Genomic DNA, 19056 nt, shown 5'->3' on the forward strand with positions numbered 1-19056 from the left:
TGCTAGTGTAAACTCATTGCACAAAAGATTAGACAAGGCAGAAGCTTTGGGACAGTCAGGGTCTCAACCCATGCCTGATCCTATGTTGCAGGGACTGTCAGGGTCTCATAAGCGCCCACTATCCCAGTTTGTTGACACAGATACCGACACGGATTCTGACTCCAGTGTCGATTACGATGATGCAAAGTTACAGCCAAAATTGGCAAAATCCATTCGATTTATGATTATGGCAATAAAAGATGTTTTGCACATCACAGAGTAACCCCCTGTCGCTGACAAGAGGGTACATATGTACAAGGGAAAGAAGCCTGAGGTAACCTTTCCCCCCTCACACGAGCTGAACGAGTTATGTAAAAAAGCTTGGAAATCTCCAGATAAAAGACTGCAGATTTCCAAAAGGATTCTTATGGCGTATCCTTTCCCATCAACGGATAGGTTACGATGGGAATCCTCCCCTAGGGTGGACAAAGCATTAACACGCTTATCCAAGAAGGTAGCCCTCCCGTCCCAGGATACGGCTACCCTCAAAGAGTGTGCTGACCGCAAACAGGAGATTACCCTGAAGTCCATTTATACACATTCAGGTACCTTACTCAGACCGGCAATTGCGTCGACCTGGGTGTGTAGTGCTGTAGCGGCATGGACAAATGCCTTATCTGAGGGGATGGATAGCCTAGACAAGGATACTATTTTATTGACCCTGGGGCATATAAGAGATGCTGTCCTATATATGTGTGTATGCAAACTACCGGTGGTGCTGCAGGGCCCACACCCTTTTACTTGTCTTGTAGAGCCCAGCTGCTGCAAGAAATCAGCTTGAATGCTTCAGGGGCTTGGGCATGGCCAACATGAGCCCCACACCGAAGGAGGGTGGGGGTGTTTAATGCAAACTTGGGGTTATCCAAGCGCCGCAAAAGACCGCCATGCCTCGCATGCCCCTTTTCTCTTTTCATATACAGATGAGGGTTCCAGCCAACTTTGGCCCACTGCTTGGATGACATCACTGAATGCAAATCCGTCTGCTGCAGACCTTCCCCCAGGAATGCTTGCAATAGTTGTTGCATATGGTTTAATGTCTGAGGGTGCTTCAGTATTAGGCAGCCTTCCGCCCTCCCATGTTCATCTGAAAAGATGTGGTCTCCCTGCAGTTGTTGTCCCCAGACGAGAGTTCCCTTGTGCTTCCTCAGTTAAATCTCCTTAACTTGACGAGGGTGTGCCCGAGCAGCCGCCCTCCCCAGCCCTTTCCCAACACATACTTATCTTGCATATGAGATCTCTTGATCATGAAGATAGTTCTCACAGGTTGAGGTTCATCCTGGCCCCGCTCCCCGCTGGAGAGCGCTGATGGGGACAGCAGCGGGGCTTCAGCAGCAGGGTGAGTATGTGTGGCCAGAGACCTCCCTTCCCATGTGCAGGCCTGCAGAGTGTGCCGCGCAGGATGGGGCATGTGACACTCTCCCTCCCTGGGGCTCTTCCAGATGTAGCTCCTCAGCAGTATTTTTCCCGGGCTGCGCGGCGCTCTCCCCGACTGGCATCCGCCCTGGAACACTGCCTTCCTCAACGCAACATCAGCAGGGGGCCCGGGCCTCATCACCTTCCCAGGTCTTTCTCATGTATGTATCATGTATGTGTGTGTGATATATGTATGAATCATATATGTTTGTGATATATATATATATATATATATATATGTATCTATCTATCTATCTATCTATCTATCTATCTATCTATCTATCTATCTATCTATCGTATGTGTGTGTATATATGTATCTATCATGTATGTATGTATGTATCTATCTTGTATGTATGTGTTCTATCTATCTATCTATCTATCTATCTATCTATCTATCGTGTGTGTGATATATGTATGTATCTATCATGTATGTGTTATATGTATGTATCACACCTTCCTCTATACATATACATACATACATACATACATACATACACACACCTATATCTGTACGTACACTGACATACACACACCAACATCTATACATAAACACGCTGACCCCTAAACGTACACCAACGTACCCACATGTGAATCTATACATACATGTGCTGACACCTGGACATACACTGATGTACCCACACCTAACATCTATACATACACATGCTAACAACTGGACGTATACAGACGTACCCACATTTGCATCCATGCATATATTGATGTAGGTGTGTGTACGTCAGTGTACGTCCAGGTGTCAACGCGTGTATGTATAGATGCAGGTGTGGGTACGTCTGTGTATGTCCAGGTGTCAGAATGTGTATGTATAGATGCAGGTGTGGGAACGTCAGTGTAGGTTCAGGTGTCAGCGCGTGTATGTATAGATGCAGGTGCTTGTATGTCCAGATGTCAGTGCATGTATGTATAGATGCAAGTGTGGGTACGTCGGTGTATGTCCATTTGTCAGCGCGTGTATATATAGATGCAGGTGCTTGAATGTTGGTGTATGTCCAGGTGTCAGCATGTGTATGTATAGATGCAGGTGTGGGAATGTTGGTGTATGTCCAGGTGTCAGGGCGTGTATGTATGGATATTAGGTGTGGGTACATCAGTGTATGTCCAGGTTTTAGCGCATGTATGTATAGATGCAGGATAATAATCGCACAGCGTGCCCCCCGCCAACCACAAACCTCCCCCACCCCCCTGTATGACATAAACACCGCTAATTCCACTTACACACAATAATTTCAGTTTGCGACCAGGAGCCGGCAATGTATGTGCACCCAAATGAAGCCACTGTACATGCCCTGCAGGCTGCTATGTACTGCACAGGTGCAACAAATTTAAATGCCCTATCTTTAAAATGGGGCATATTTTACTAAATTAAAAAAACCTGTAACTTTCTGTAAAACCTTAACCCCAAAAGGCACTACACTAACATCGGGGTGTAGAGTTGGATGTTGATCCAAGGCACCAACAGGCTAAAGCTTTGACTGTTCCCAGGATGCCTTGCACCGCCTCCTCTATAACCCTGCCCAGTGGCGTAACTAGACCTTTGTGGGCCCCATAGCAAAATTCTGAATGGGCCCACCAGCACTCAACAAGAATGAGTGGCGTTTGGGGTCAGAAAAGTAGAGGGGAAGGGGTCTGACAGAGTAGGGGGCAGGACATGAATGAATAGAAACTGAGGTGTCCATTATATAAAGAAATACAGTATGTGTGTCTGTGTGTATATCACACACACACATATAAGGGAAATTCAAATGCCCTCAATTATTGCGCCCATTACACTCTGGTTTAGGTGCACAAAGCACCTAAACCTGAATAAAGTAATGGGCGCGATCGTGAAAAGACACCGTTTGGTTGCCCAAATGGGTCTCTTTGCACACATTTCAGCTTGTTTCCCCTGGGGGTAGCGAGCTGAAATAAACATGTCGCACCCGTTGGCAGCAACATTAGAATAGCTGCTGACGGGCACGATTGAGGGAGGAAAGGGACATTTGAATCCAGCCCATAGATGCAATGTGAATATGTAATTTGTACCTTCCTACCTTAAAATGTATATAGTAGTGTATACACTAGAGGTCTTTCCGAACCCCCTAATCCTAACATTGTAATTTGCTTTAGGGCGCACCTCCAATTAGTCTAGTGTTTCGTATTTTCACATTAAATACTTTCTTGCATTGGTTGGTTAAAGATTAGATCGTATATTTTTCTAGATATAGCTGTGCATAGTCTACAAGGCTACATGCTTCTCCCCTAACTAGAGATGTGCAGCGGGCATTTTTCGTGTTTCATGTTTTGGTTTTGGTTTCGGATCCGCAGTTGTGTTTTGGATACGGACGCGTTTTGGCAAAACCACCCTTTCGGGTTTTGGATTCGGGTGATTTTTTTTTAAAACCTCAAACAGCTAAAATCATAGAATTTGGGGGTAATTTTGATCCTATAGTATTAAGATCAATAACCATAATTTCTACTCCTTTCCAGTCTATTCTGAACACCTCACACCTCCCAATATTATTTTTAGTCCTAAAATTTGCACCAAGGTCCCTGGATGACTAAGCTAAGCGACCCAAGTGGGCAGCACAAACACCTGGCCCATCTAGGAGTGGCACTGCAGTGTCAGACAGGATGGCACTTAAAAAAAATAGCCCCAAACAGCACATGATGCAAAGATAAATAAAAAAAGAGGCGCAAGATGAAATTGTAGTGTGTCTCTCCTGCTCAGTGTCAGTTCTCAGTAGTATCCTCATCAGTGCTCAGTATCACTGCTCATTGTCTTGTGCTGCATTGTGGTGCTCAGTATACTAGAGTACATTACTAATAGTCCAGTGCTGCATCTGGCTGCTCAGTGTCAGTTCTAGTAATCTCATCAGTGCTCCGTATCACTGCTCATTGTCTTGTGGTGCTCAGTATACTACAGTACATTACTAATACTCCAGTGTCTTGTGCCGCATATAGCTGCTGTAGGGTGCTGTGGTAGTGTCCTGTCACTGTGCATATGTCATCATTCCAGTCACAGTGATATCTGGTATCTATCTAGTGGTATCTAATTCCAGACATTACCACCGTCTAATTCCAGATATATTACTGGCATATAATTCCACACATTAAAAAATGGAGAACAAAAAGGTGGAGGGTAAAATAGGGAAAGATCAAGATCCACTTCCACCTAGTGCTGAAGCTGCTGCCACTAGTCAAGGCAGAGACAATTCAATGCCATCAACATTATGTAATGATTATACGATACATTATATATCATATCATTGTATGGTTGTAAAATACAACTAAAAAACTTTAATGAATAAATACATAAAGTAGCTTTTATGTAACCTTTTTAAACCTATTAGCATAGACCGAATCTCATTGTGTGTATAGGCCTTTAGTTCAACAACAGCATGGGACCAGTTAGTGTGTTTTGACCACTGCACAGCACCTGGTGTTATATAGTAAGCACCACTATGGCATAGTATACAGCATTATGGGCCTGATATGAGTGTGACCAGCGGTGATGTGGAATGCAGTAGGAGGTGCTGTTTAGTAAGCACCACTTCTATATTCACCATGCAGTATATTGTGTGAATATAGAAGTGTTGGCTGTGTTATGTATTAGAGTAATTATTGCAGCTCCCAGCTAAAATTGCAACAATGTAATTTAGTGACAAGCTGCAGAGATTAACCCTTTCTGTGGCTGCTGCACAACCTCTATTCATATCGCTGAATTCAATTAGGGAGATGTTCTCACCCCGCGAGCAAGCGCAGGTATATGCCACACTTATGGTAACATTGGATTTGCAGATATTTTCTTGCAGGGGTGATTCTAAACAATTTGGCTTCAAATGCGTGCCCCCCGCCACCATTGGCATTAAAAATTGTGCCCCTCCCCCATATATATATATATAAAAAAAAATATATTTGCGTGAGCGCTCCGGACGGGATGGGGGGGCGTGACCTCGCAAAAATGGGTATGGTCTCCATAAAATGGGCGTAGCCTTGCAGGCAAAGACTACCTTACACCCCAGTTCTTGACCCTGCACCAACAGACCTCGGCCACCACAGGGAAAAAAGTACAGTAATTTTCACCATGTTAAGCCCCACACATTAATGCCCTTTGGAACATATTATGTCACTCACCACAATATCTGTTATACACTATGCCCTACTGTAAAGCTTCTAATTACTTTTACAAAAACTGCTCAATGCCAAGAGTTTCACGTGCTGGGTGTCATGCTCATTGCCAGGGGTTTCACTCTCTGGGTGTCATGCTCATTGCCAGGGGGAACGCAGTAGGAGGTGTTATATAGTAAGCACCACTATGGCATAGTATATAGCATTATATATATTGTGAGCACTGGTGATGTTGAGTGCAGTAGAGCTGCTGCTGGGTAATTACAATTGACTACAACCACCAATATATTCTGCTGCACTATATATATGCAAAGCTAATTCTGCTGGGTAATTACAACTGACTACAACCACCAATATATTCTGCTGCACTAAATCTATATTTGCAAAGCTAATTCTGCTGGGTAATTACAATTGACTACAACCACCAATATATTCTGCTGCACTATATCTATATATGCAAAGCTAATTCTGCTGAGTAATTACAATTGACTACAACCACCAATATATTCTGCTGCACTATATCTATATATGCAAAGCTAATTCTGCTGGGTAATGCAAATTGAAACATTATTGCATAGTATGTGATTTTGAAGTACTTTTTTAAAGTTTTGAATGATATAGACCCAGTTTAATCTTTGTGGTATGCCTGGTTGTTGTTTTTAAGGTAATTTATTGCCTGGCATTTGAGGGGGTGGGGTGTGGTTACAGATTTCAATTATTGGTTTCACTTGTAATAGTCTTCTACTTAAGTCCAATGGTGTAGGCTGTGCAAAGCCGTTTGGCTGTGCATTTATTGATCTAAGCGTGCATTTTTATCAAAGCGTGATAAAATTGACACATAACAGCAGCGTTCAATCAGCGTTAATTTATCTTCAGCTGATATTGATTGTGAATTGACGTTTCTTCTCTTCTTGTCACCTACAGGTAATTACAATTGACTACAACCACCAATATATTCTGCTGCACTATATCTATATATGCAAAGCTAATTCTGCTGGGTTATGCAAATTGAAACATTATTGCATAGTATGTGATTTTGAAGTACTTTTTTAAAGTTTTGAATGATATAGACCCAGTTTAATCTTTGTGGAATGCCTGGTTGTTGTTTTTAAGGTAATTTATTGCCTGGCATTTGAGGGGGTGGGGTGTGGTTACAGATTTCAATTATTGGTTTCACTTGTAATAGTCTTCTACTTAAGTCCAATGGTGTAGGCTGTGCAAAGCCGTTTGGCTGTGCATTTATTGATCTAAGCGTGCATTTTTATCAAAGCGTGATAAAATTGACACATAACAGCAGCGTTCAATCAGCGTTAATTTATCTTCAGCTGATATTGATTGTGAATTGACGTTTCTTCTCTTCTTGTCACCTACAGGTAATTACAATTGACTACAACCACCAATATATTCTGCTGCACTATATCTATATATGCAAAGCTAATTCTGCTGGGTAATGCAAATTGAAACATTATTGCATAGTATGTGATTTTGAAGTACTTTTTTAAAGTTTTGAATGATATAGACCCAGTTTAATCTTTGTGGAATGCCTGGTTGTTGTTTTTAAGGTAATTTATTGCCTGGCATTTGAGGGGGTGGGGTGTGGTTACAGATTTCAATTATTGGTTTCACTTGTAATAGTCTTCTACTTAAGTCCAATGGTGTAGGCTGTGCAAAGCCATTTGGCTGTGCATTTATTGATCTAAGCGTGCATTTTTATCAAAGCGTGATAAAATTGACACATAACAGCAGTGTTCAATCAGCGTTCAATCGAAGTGAAAAAGAAGGAAAACAGAAGCACACCAATCTAACAAAACAAAGAAAACTGAAGAACTAATAACAAATGTGAGTCACTTACTCCTCAGATCACTCACCTCCTGATTGTTGCATCTGATTACATAGCACAGAACTACCTTACTTGGACATTTCATAAACCACCCATTTCACCTACAAATGCCTGTATCTGTATTATTGTAATTTTGTTTTTTAAGCACAGCTGCACCAATGCAATTTTACCTGCAAACACTTAAAACATCTAACATAATTACCATTGCTTCTTAAACCTCTCACAATCCTTTCATTTCTTACACTCCAAATACTTTTCTGCACCCACTTTATCTACGCTTTTGACTCATTTCATACTAAATCTACACCCCTTGAGCCTACACTGCTTTTCTCACCTGCATTTCTGCAATTCTTCTGCTCGGATTGCCTTACAGTCTCCTCTCCTACTTCCACTTTCCCTCAACCTATTTACCTACTTAACACTATGTCAAGGTTTTCTTATACTCCCCACATCACTCAGTGTCTACCTAATAATGTATCTTTAGCCTTCCCCCCTAGTCTCCTCCAATTCCTCCTCTCTCCCCTCCTCTGTCTCCCCTCCATCCCTCTGTTTCCTTCCCCCACCTTTCCTGTTACCCCACTTTCATTCACCTCTGCCCCATGGTCCTGCTACCCCACAACTCAGCCCTGCTCCCTCTCTCCCTTCCCTGTCACCTCCCCACACCCCCATCCACATCACACTGACCTCCCTCCCTGCCCACCTCCTGCAGTTTCCCCTCCTAGCTCAGGCACCCGTACCATCACTACTCTCTCATCATCCCTGCCCTCAAAGTTAATCCCACCTCATCGCTACAGCAACCCTGAAAATCTAATTCACATCTCTCCCACAAACTCATACCCCCTATCCTGTGCCCTCTGGAATGCCAGATCTGTTTATAACAAACTGGTCCCCACTCATGACCTTTTCATTTCCAACTCCCTACACCTACTAGCCATTACGGAAACTTGGATTACGCCCTCTGACACTACTTCTGCTGCTGCTCTCTCTGCTGGGGGCCTTACATTCACACACACACCCCGACCTGGGGGTCGCCATGGGGGTGGTGTTGGGGTCCTTTTACCTTCTAGTAACTCCTACCAACTCATACCACCAGAACCATCACTTATATTCTCTACATTTGAGGTCCACGCCATATGCCTCTTCCAACCAGTCCATCTTAGAGTAGCTGTCATTTACCGCCCCCCTGGCACTGCTTCCAAATTAATCGACAACTTTGCTTCCTGGCTTCCTCACTTCCTCTCTTCTGACATTCCCACCATTATCCTAGGCGATTTCAACATCCCTATTGACATCCCCACACAATCCCCTGCCTCTAAACTCCTTAACCTCACCTCTTCACTTGGTCTCTCCCAGTGGACCTCCTCACCCTCCCATGTGAATGGGAGCTCACTGGATCTGGTCTTCACTCACCGCTGTGATATTTCTGATTTTTCCAACTCCCCATTTCCCCTCTCTGACCACCACCTGCTCTCCTTCAACCTATCTCTCTCGACTTCCCCATCTCTACCTCCTAAAGCTACCATCACTAAGCGTAACATTGAAGCTATTGACACCACATTCCTTTCCTCCCTGTTTGACTCACTTCTCTCTCCTATTCTCTCTCTCTCATGCCCTGAACAAGCCACTTCCACATACAATGCTTCCCTTACTTCTGCTCTTGACTCTGTTGCTCCACCAACCACTATTCACCCTCACAAATTAACACCTCAACCCTGGCACACCAAATGCACCAGATATCTGCAAAAATGCTCACGTACGGCTGAGCGACACTGGAGGAAATCACGCTCTAAGGCAGACTTCCTCCATTTCAAACTTATGCTCTCATCCTTCAGTGCTGCCCTTTCTCTTGCTAAACAGTCATACTTCAAGAACCTCATCTCCTCCCAGTCTTCCAACCCCCGGCGCCTCTTTGCCACTCTCAACTCACTCCTCTGCCCACCTCCACCTCGTCTCCCTTCCTCACTCTCTGCTCTTGACTTTGCCACTTACTTCACATCCAAAATTGACTCCATACGTCAGGACATCACATCACACCAGACTATCAGTAACCAGCCTTCTCCCAACCCTTACCAACCCTCCCCATCCCTCGCACCAACTCTGTCATCTTTCTCCCATGCATCTGGAGAGGAAGTCATGGCCCTCATTCGTTCCTGTCCCCTCACCACCTCCCCACTTGACCCAATCCCCTCCCGCCTCCTTTGCCACCTCTCTTCTTCTGCTTTTTCCCATCTTTCCCACCTTCTCAATCTCTCCCTCTCATCAGGCACTGTCCCCTCTGCCTTCAAGCACGCTCTCATCTCTCCTATTCTTAAAAAACCTACCCTTGATCCAAACACTCTCTCCAACTACCGACCCATCTCTCTCCTCCCTTTTGCCTCCAAACTCCTTGAGCGTATTGTCTACAACCGCCTTACTTCCTTTCTTTCCTCACACTCACTGCTTGACCCATTCCAGTCTGGCTTCCGTCCTCTCCACTCCACTGAAACTGCCCTTACAAAAGTATGCAATGACCTCCATGCTGCTAAATCTAAGGGACACTGCTCTCTACTTATTCTACTTGATCTCTCTGCTGCTTTTGACACTGTGGACCATCCTCTCCTACTGCAAATCCTTCACTCCATTGGTCTGCGTAACACAGCCCTCTCTTGGTTGTTGTCCTACCTTTCTGACCGTTCATTCTCTGTCTCCTCTCATGACTCCACCTCCCCCTCACTTCCACTAACTGTAGGGGTACCCCAAGGTTCTGTCCTTGGTCCTCTTCTCTTCTCTCTCTATATGTCCTCACTAGGTAAGCTCATTAGTTCTTTTGGTTTCCAATATCATCTCTATGCTGATGACACTCAAATCTATCTTTCCTCTCCAGACCTCTCCCCTACTCTCCTCACTCGTATCTCCAACTGTCTCTCTGCTATCTCTTCCTGGATGTCCCAGCTCTTTCTTAAACTTAACATGTCTAAGACCGAGCTGATCATCTTCCCTCCCTCCCGCATAACCTCACCTCCTACAATCTCATTATCTATTGATGGCACTACTATCTCCTCTACCCCCCAAGTGCGCTGTCTTGGAGTAATCCTTGACTCCTCCCTCTCCTTCAAACCACACATTCAGCACCTCTCACAAACCTGCCGTTTTCATCTAAAAAATATTTCCAGGATCAGACCCTTTCTGACCCAGGATGCTACTAAGACTCTTATCCACTCACTGGTCATCTCCAGACTGGACTGCTGTAATCTCTTCCTGACTGGCATTCCTGACAAATACCTCTCTCCACTCCAATCTATCCTCAATGCTGCTTCCCGGCTCATTTTCCTCACCAAACGCACTACGTCCACCTCTCCTCTCTTACTAGTCCTTCACTGGCTCCCCTTCCCTTTCAGAATCCATTTCAAGCTTCTCACACTTGCTTACAAAGCCCTCACCCACTCCTCTCCCATCTACATCTCTGATCTTATCTCGCTTTACACTCCCACCCGTCCTCTTCGCTCTGCTAATGCACACCGACTCCTGCCTACGGATTACTTCCTCCCACTCCTACCTCCAAGATTTTTCACGTGCTGCACCACTTCTCTGGAATTCCCTACCTCTCCCCCTCAGACTCTCCACCTCTCTACAAAACTTCAAACGGGCTCTCAAGACCCACTTCTTCACCAAACCCAGCCAAATCTCATCCTAAACCTCTGTTCCACGCTCTCTATGTACCCCATCTGTCTCACCCCTGTCTGTCTACCCCTCCCTTTTAGAATGTAAGCTCTCACGAGCAGAGCCCTCTTCCCTCATGTGCTTACTCTTTTCTTACTTTAATAATCTTCAGCTGCACCAAATCCAGCAGTCTTCTGCCACCTGATACTTATTCCAGTGTCATCTGCTGATGTAGCTATGTTTATTTACCCTGTACTTGTCCTATATTGTCGTCAACTGTAAGTTGCTGTTTTCCTGTTTGATTATTTGTTTATGTACTCTGTAATTGGACACTGCGGAACCCTTGTGGCGCCATATAAATAAAGGATAATAATAATAATAAATAATATAATATATAGCAGTATGGTACAGTAGGCCACTGCTCTACCTACCTCTGTGTCGTCAAGTATACTATCCATCCATACCTGTGGTGCATTTTAGAAAAAAACATGTCTCGGCAGAGCAATCTATAAATCCATAATTTTTCAGACAGCAACAGTGGGTATTGTAATAGTCACCCAATCCATCACTTTTATAGGGTTACATGCACCCACATGCTACAGCCTGTCTCAATAATTTTACTGTCACGCTGTGTGTGTTTGTGTTTTTATTTGGGTATTTTTTGTAGTTGTAGAACTACAGGTACCAGCAAGCCCGTTATTTCCCTGCCTGCTGGTACTTGAGGTTCTCCAAGTACCAGCAAGCGGGGGAGGCTTGCTGGGCCTTGTAGTTCTACAAAAAAAAAAATATTCTTTTTTTACACACATGGCTATCAGCCCGGCACCCACCACCCAGGGGTGCTGGGGACAGCCTCGGGCTTCACCTCTGGCCCTTGGGTGCCTCGAGGGGAGGAACCTCTTGATTTAAGGGGTCCCCACTCCTCCAGGGAACCCCGGCCAGGGGTGACTAGTTGGAGCGGTAATGCCAGGGCCGCAGGGACCTACATCTGCATATGAAAAGAGAAAAGGGGCGTGCAGGGCATGGCAGCCTTTTGCGGCGCTTGGATGACCCCTAGTTCGCATTAAACACCTCCACCCTCCTTCGGTGTGGGGCTCATGTTGGCTATGCCCCAGCCCCTGAAGCATTCAAGCTGATTTCTTGCAGCAGCTGGGCACTGTAACAGCTCCAGAGCTGATCTGTAAGGCAAGTAAAAGGGTGTGGGCCCTGCAGCACTACCTGTAGTTCGCATTGTGCGTTGGAAGGCACAAATTAAGCAGACGGGAGAAGTCAGGATAGTGCGCAAGGGCATAGAAGGGAGCGGCTCAAGAAAAGAGAAGTGGAAACAGACAGCAAACTAGGCTGGAGAGAGACCTGAGACAAAGAGATCTGAATTATACGAGAGCCGACCAGGGGAAACACAAATTATGCAGTCAAGTTTCCCACATTTGGGGAAATCGCAGGAGCAGCACACCCAGAGTGCAATGGGTGAGCCTTGCCCTGGGAGAAGCACCTTCATGATCATAGTATCTCACCTGGCAGGTAAGTAGGAGTTGGGCTAGAGCTGGGGAGGGTCGCTGCTCGGGCACCCCCCTGTCAAGTGAAGGAGATCCAACTGAGGCAGCACAAGGAAACTCTCGAAACGAAGAACACTAGAATGAAAATTTTAAAGCCTCCTGTTAGTGCTTCATCTACACGGTATAGCCCTGAATATTTCAATGCGCAGCTCTTTGCAAAAGAGAGATATTGGCAAGGAAAAGCTGTCTTGTACCTTTGCATTTTTCTCCCAAACGAAGGACACTAGAAAGAAAATTTTAAAGCCTCCTGTTAGGCCATCATCTACACGACATAGTCCTGAATTTTCCAATGCGTAGCTCTTTGCAAAAGAGAGATATTGGCAAGGAAAAGCTGTCTTGTACCTTTGCATTTTTCTCCCAAACGAAGGACACTAGAAAGAAAATTTTAAAGCCTCCTGTTAGGCCATCATCTACACGGCATAGCCCTGAATTTTCCAATGCACAGCTCTCTGCAAAAGAGAGATATTGGCAAGGAAAAGCTGTCTTGTACCATTGGATTTTTCTCCCAAACGAAGGACACTAGAATGAAAATTTTAAAGCCTCCTGTTAGTGCTTCATCTACACGGTATTGCCCTGAATTTTCCAATGCGTAGCTCTTTGCAAAAGAGAGATATTGGCAAGGAAAAGCTGTCTTGTACCTTTGCATTTTTCTCACAAACGAAGGACACTAGAAAGAAAATTTTAAAGCCTCCTGTTAGGCCATCATCTACACGGCATAGCCCTGAATTTTCCAATGCGCAGCTCTTTGCAAAAGAGAGATATTGGCAAGGAAAAGCTGTCTTGTACCTTTGCATTTTTCTCCCAAACGAAGGACACTAGAAAGAAAATTTTAAAGCCTCCTGTTAGGCCATCATCTACACGGCATAGCCCTGAATTTTCCAATGCGCAGCTCTTTGCAAAAGAGAGATATTGGCAAGGAAAAGCTGTCTTGTACCATTGGATTTTTCTCCCAAACGAAGGACACTAGAATGAAAATTTTAAAGCCTCCTGTTAGTGCTTCATCTACACGGTATAGCCCTGAATTTTCCAATGCGCAGCTCTTTGCAAAAGAGAGATATTGGCAAGGAAAAGCTGTCTTGTACCTTTGCATTTTTCTCCCAAACGAAGGACACTAGAAAGAAAATTTTAAAGCCTCCTGTTAGGCCATCATCTACACGGCATAGCCCTGAATTTTCCAATGCGCAGCTCTTTGCAAAAGAGAGATATTGGCAAGGAAAAGCTGTCTTGTACCTTTGCATTTTTCTCCCAAACGAAGGACACTAGAATGAAAATTTTAAAGCCTCCTGTTAGTGCTTCATCTACACGGTATAGCCCTGAATTTTCCAATGCGCAGCTCTTTGCAAAAGAGAGATATTGGCAAGGAAAAGCTGTAGTGTACCATTGGATTTTTCTCCCAAACGAAGGACACTAGAATGAAAATTTTAAAGCCTCCTGTCAGTGCTTCATCTACACGGTATAGCCCTGAATTTTCCAATGCGCAGCTCTTTGCAAAAGAGAGATATTGGCAAGGAAAAGCTGTCTTGTACCTTTGCATTTTTCTCCCAAACGAAGGACACTAGAAAGAAAATTTTAAAGCCTCCTGTTAGGCCATCATCTACACGGCATAGCCCTGAATTTTCCAATGCGCAGCTCTTTGCAAAAGAGAGATATTGGCAAGGAAAAGCTGTCTTGTACCTTTGCATTTTTCTCCCAAACGAAGGACACTAGAAAGAAAATTTTAAAGCCTCCTGTTAGGGCTTCATCTACACGGTATAGCCCTGAATTTTCCAATGCGCAGCTCTTTGCAAAAGAGAGATATTGGCAAGGAAAAGCTGTCTTGCACCTTTGCATTTTTCTCCCAAACGAAGGACACTAGAAAGAAAATTTTAAAGCCTCCTGTTAGGCCATCATCTACCCGGCATAGCCCTGAATTTTCCAATACGCAGCTCTTTGCAAAAGAGAGATATTGGCAAGGAAAAGCTGTCTTGTACCTTTGCATTTTTCTCCCAAACGAAGGACACTAGAAAGAAAATTTTAAAGCCTCCTGTTAGGCCATCATCTACATGGCATAGCCCTGAATTTTCCAATCCGCAGCTCTTTGCAAAAGAGAGATATTGGCAAGGAAAAGCTGTCTTGTACCTTTGCATTTTTCTCCCAAACGAAGGACACTAGAAAGAAAATTTTAAAGCCTCCTGTTAGGCCATCATCTACACGGCATAGCCCTGAATTTTCCAATGCGCAGCTCTTTGCAAAAGAGAGATATTGGCAAGGAAAAGCTGTCTTGTACCATTGGATTTTTCTCCCAAACGAAGGACACTAGAATGAAAATTTTAAAGCCTCCTGTTAGTGCTTCATCTACACGGTATAGCCCTGAATTTTCCAATGCGTAGCTCTTTGCAAAAGAGAGATATTGGCAAGGAAAAGCTGTCTTGTACCTTTGCATTTTTCTCACAAACGAAGGACACTAGAAATAAAATTTTAAAGCCTCCTGTTAGGCCATCATCTACACGGCATAGCCCTGAATTTTCCAATGCGCAGCTCTTTGCAAAAGAGAGATATTGGCAAGGAAAAGCTGTCTTGTACCTTTGCATTTTTCTCCCAAACGAAGGACACTAGAAAGAAAATTTTAAAGCCTCCTGTTAGGCCATCATCTACACGGCATAGCCCTGAATTTTCCAATGCGCAGCTCTTTGCAAAAGAGAGATATTGGCAAGGAAAAGCTGTCTTGTACCATTGGATTTTTCTCCCAAACGAAGGACACTAGAATGAAAATTTTAAAGCCTCCTGTTAGTGCTTCATTTACACGGTATAGCCCTGAATTTTCCAATGCGTAGCTCTTTGCAAAAGAGAGATATTGGCAAGGAAAAGCTGTCTTGTACCTTTGCATTTTTCTCCCAAACGAAGGACACTAGAAATAAAATTTTAAAGCCTCCTGTTAGGCCATCATCTACACGGCATAGCCCTGAATTTTCCAATGCGCAGCTCTTTGCAAAAGAGAGATATTGGCAAGGAAAAGCTGTCTTGTACCTTTGCATTTTTCTCCCAAACGAAGGACACTAGAAAGAAAATTTTAAAGCCTGCTGTTAGGCCATCATCTACACGGCATAGCCCTGAATTTTCCAATGCGCAGCTCTTTGCAAAAGAGAGATATTGGCAAGGAAAAGCTGTCTTGTACCTTTGCATTTTTCTCCCAAACGAAGGACACTAGAAAGAAAATTTTAAAGCCTCCTGTTAGGCCATCATCTACACGGCATAGCCCTGAATTTTCCAATGCGCAGCTCTTTGCAAAAGAGAGATATTGGCAAGGAAAAGCTGTCTTGTACCATTGGATTTTTCTCCCAAACGAAGGACACTAGAATGAAAATTTTAAAGCCTCCTGTTAGTGCTTTATCTACACGGTATAGCCCTGAATTTTCCAATGCGTAGCTCTTTGCAAAATAGAGATATTGGCAAGGAAAAGCTGTCTTGTACCTTTGCATTTTTCTCCCAAACGAAGGACACTAGAATGAAAATTTTAAAGCCTCCTGTTAGTGCTTCATCTACACGGTATAGCCCTGAATTTTCCAATGCGTAGCTCTTTGCAAAAGAGAGATATTGGCAAGGGAAAGCTGTCTTGTACCTTTGCATTTTTCTCCCAAACGAAGGACACTAGAATGAAAATTTTAAAGCCTCCTGTTAGGGCTTCATCTACATGGCATAGCCCTGAATTTTCCAATGCGCAGCTCTTTGCAAAAGAGAGATATTGGCAAGGAAAAGCTGTCTTGTACCTTTGCATTTTTCTCCCAAACGAAGGACACTAGAAAGAAAATTTTAAAGCCTCCTGTTAGGCCATCATCTACACGGCATAGCCCTGAATTTTCCAATGCGCAGCTCTTTGCAAAAGAGAGATATTGGCAAGGAAAAGCTGTCTTGTACCATTGGATTTTTCTCCCAAACGAAGGACACTAGAATGAAAATTTTAAAGCCTCCTGTTAGTGCTTCATCTACACGGTATAGCCCTGAATTTTCCAATGCGTAGCTCTTTGCAAAAGAGAGATATTGGCAAGGAAAAGCTGTCTTGTACCTTTGCATTTTTCTCCCAAACGAAGGACACAAGAAATAAAATTTTAAAGCCTCCTGTTAGGCCATCATCTACACGGCATAGCCCTGAATTTTCCAATGCGCAGCTCTTTGCAAAAGAGAGATATTGGCAAGGAAAAGCTGTCTTGTACCTTTGCATTTTTCTCCCAAACGAAGGACACTAGAAAGAAAATTTTAAAGCCTCCTGTTAGGCCATCATCTACACGGCATAGCCCTGAATTTTCCAATGCGCAGCTCTTTGCAAAAGAGAGATATTGGCAAGGAAAAGCTGTCTTGTACTTTTGCATTTTTCTCCCAAACGAAGGACACTAGAAAGAAAATTTCAAAGCCTCCTGTTAGGCCATCATCTACACGGCATAGCCCTGAATTTTCCAATGCGCAGCTCTTTGCAAAAGAGAGATATTGGCAAGGAAAAGCTGTCTTGTACCATTGGATTTTTCTCCCAAACGAAGGACACTAGAATGAAAATTTTAAAGCCTCCTGTTAGTGCTTCATCTACACGGTATAGCCCTGAATTTTCCAATGCGTAGCTCTTTGCAAAAGAGAGATATTGGCAAGGAAAAGCTGTCTTGTACCTTTGCATTTTTCTCCCAAACGAAGGACACTAGAAAGAAAATTTTAAAGCCTCCTGTTAGGCCATCATCTACACGGCATAGCCCTGAATTTTCCAATGCGCAGCTCTTTGCAAAAGAGAGATATTGGCAAGGAAAAGCTGTCTTGTACCTTTGCATTTTTCTCCCAAACGAAGGACACTAGAAAGAAAATTTTAAAGCCTCCTGTTAGGCCATCATCTACACGGCATAGCCCTGAATTTTCCAATGCGCAGCTCTTTGCAAAAGAGAGATATTGGCAAGGAAAAGCTGTCTTGTACCTTTGCATTTTTCTCCCAAACGAAGGACACTAGAAAGAAAATTTTAAAGCCTCCTGTTAGGGCTTCAACTACACGGTATAGCCCTGAATTTTCCAATGCGCAGCTCTTTGCAAAAGAGAGATATTGGCAAGGAAAAGCTGTCTTGTACTTTTGCATTTTTCTCCCAAACGAAGGACACTAGAAAGAAAATTTTAAAGCCTCCTGTTAGGCCATCATCTACACGACATAGCCCTGAATTTTCCAATGCGCAGCTCTTTGCAAAAGAGAGATATTGGCAAGGAAAAGCTGTCTTGTACCTTTGCATTTTTCTCCCAAACGAAGGACACTAGAATGAAAATTTTAAAGCCTCCTGTTAGTGCTTCATCTACACGGTATAGCCCTGAATTTTCCAATGCGCAGCTCTTTGCAAAAGAGAGATATTGGCAAGGAAAAGCTGTCTTGTACCTTTGCATTTTTCTCCCAAACGAAGGACACTAGAAAGAAAATTTTAAAGCCTCCTGTTAGGCCATCATCTACACGGCATAGCCCTGAATTTTCCAATACGCAGCTCTTTGCAAAAGAGAGATATTGGCAAGGAAAAGCTGTCTTGTACCTTTGCATTTTTCTCCCAAACGAAGGACACTAGAATGAAAATTTTAAAGCCTCCTGTTAGTGCTTCATCTACACGGTATAGCCCTGAATTTTCCAATGCGCAGCTCTTTGCAAAAGAGAGATATTGGCAAGGAAAAGCTGTCTTATACCATTGGATTTTTCTCCCAAACGAAGGACACTAGAATGAGAATTTTAAAGCCTCCTGTTAGTGCTTCATCTACACGGTATAGCCCTGAATTTTCCAATGCGCAGCTCTTTGCAAAAGAGAGATATTGGCAAGGAAAAGCTGTCTTGTACCTTTGCATTTTTCTCCCAAACGAAGGACACTAGAAAGAAAATTTTAAAGCCTCCTGTTAGGCCATCATCTACACGGCATAGCCCTGAATTTTCCAATGCGCAGCTCTTTGCAAAAGAGAGATATTGGCAAGGGAAAGCTGTCTTGTACCTTTGCATTTTTCTCCCAAACGAAGGACACTAGAATGAAAATTTTAAAGCCTCCTGTTAGGGCTTCATCTACATGGCATAGCCCTGAATTTTCCAATGCGCAGCTCTTTGCAAAAGAGAGATATTGGCAAGGAAAAGCTGTCTTGTACCTTTGCATTTTTCTCCCAAACGAAGGACACTAGAAAGAAAATTTTAAAGCCTCCTGTTAGGGCTTCATCTACACGGTATAGCCCTGAATTTTCCAATGCGCAGCTCTTTGCAAAAGAGAGATATTGGCAAGGAAAAGCTGTCTTGCACCTTTGCATTTTTATCCCAAACGAAGGACACTAGAAAGAAAATTTTAAAGCCTCCTGTTAGGCCATCATCTACCCGGCATAGCCCTGAATTTTCCAATACGCAGCTCTTTGCAAAAGAGAGATATTGGCAAGGAAAAGCTGTCTTGTACCTTTGCATTTTTCTCCCAAACGAAGGACACTAGAAAGAA

General features: G+C 43.7%; 1 non-coding gene across 1 annotated transcript; it reads right to left on the minus strand.

Annotated features, from left to right (window-relative positions):
- Positions 1-12417: 12417 nt before the first annotated feature.
- LOC134952053 (U1 spliceosomal RNA) lies at positions 12418-12580 on the minus strand. Its single transcript, XR_010184671.1, has one exon. It is a non-coding gene; the product is annotated as a U1 spliceosomal RNA (small nuclear RNA).
- Positions 12581-19056: the final 6476 nt, after the last annotated feature.

The sequence above is a fragment of the Pseudophryne corroboree genome, chromosome 8 (assembly GCF_028390025.1).
Source record: "Pseudophryne corroboree isolate aPseCor3 chromosome 8, aPseCor3.hap2, whole genome shotgun sequence".
In the NCBI taxonomy this organism is placed as follows: Eukaryota; Metazoa; Chordata; class Amphibia; order Anura; family Myobatrachidae; genus Pseudophryne; species Pseudophryne corroboree.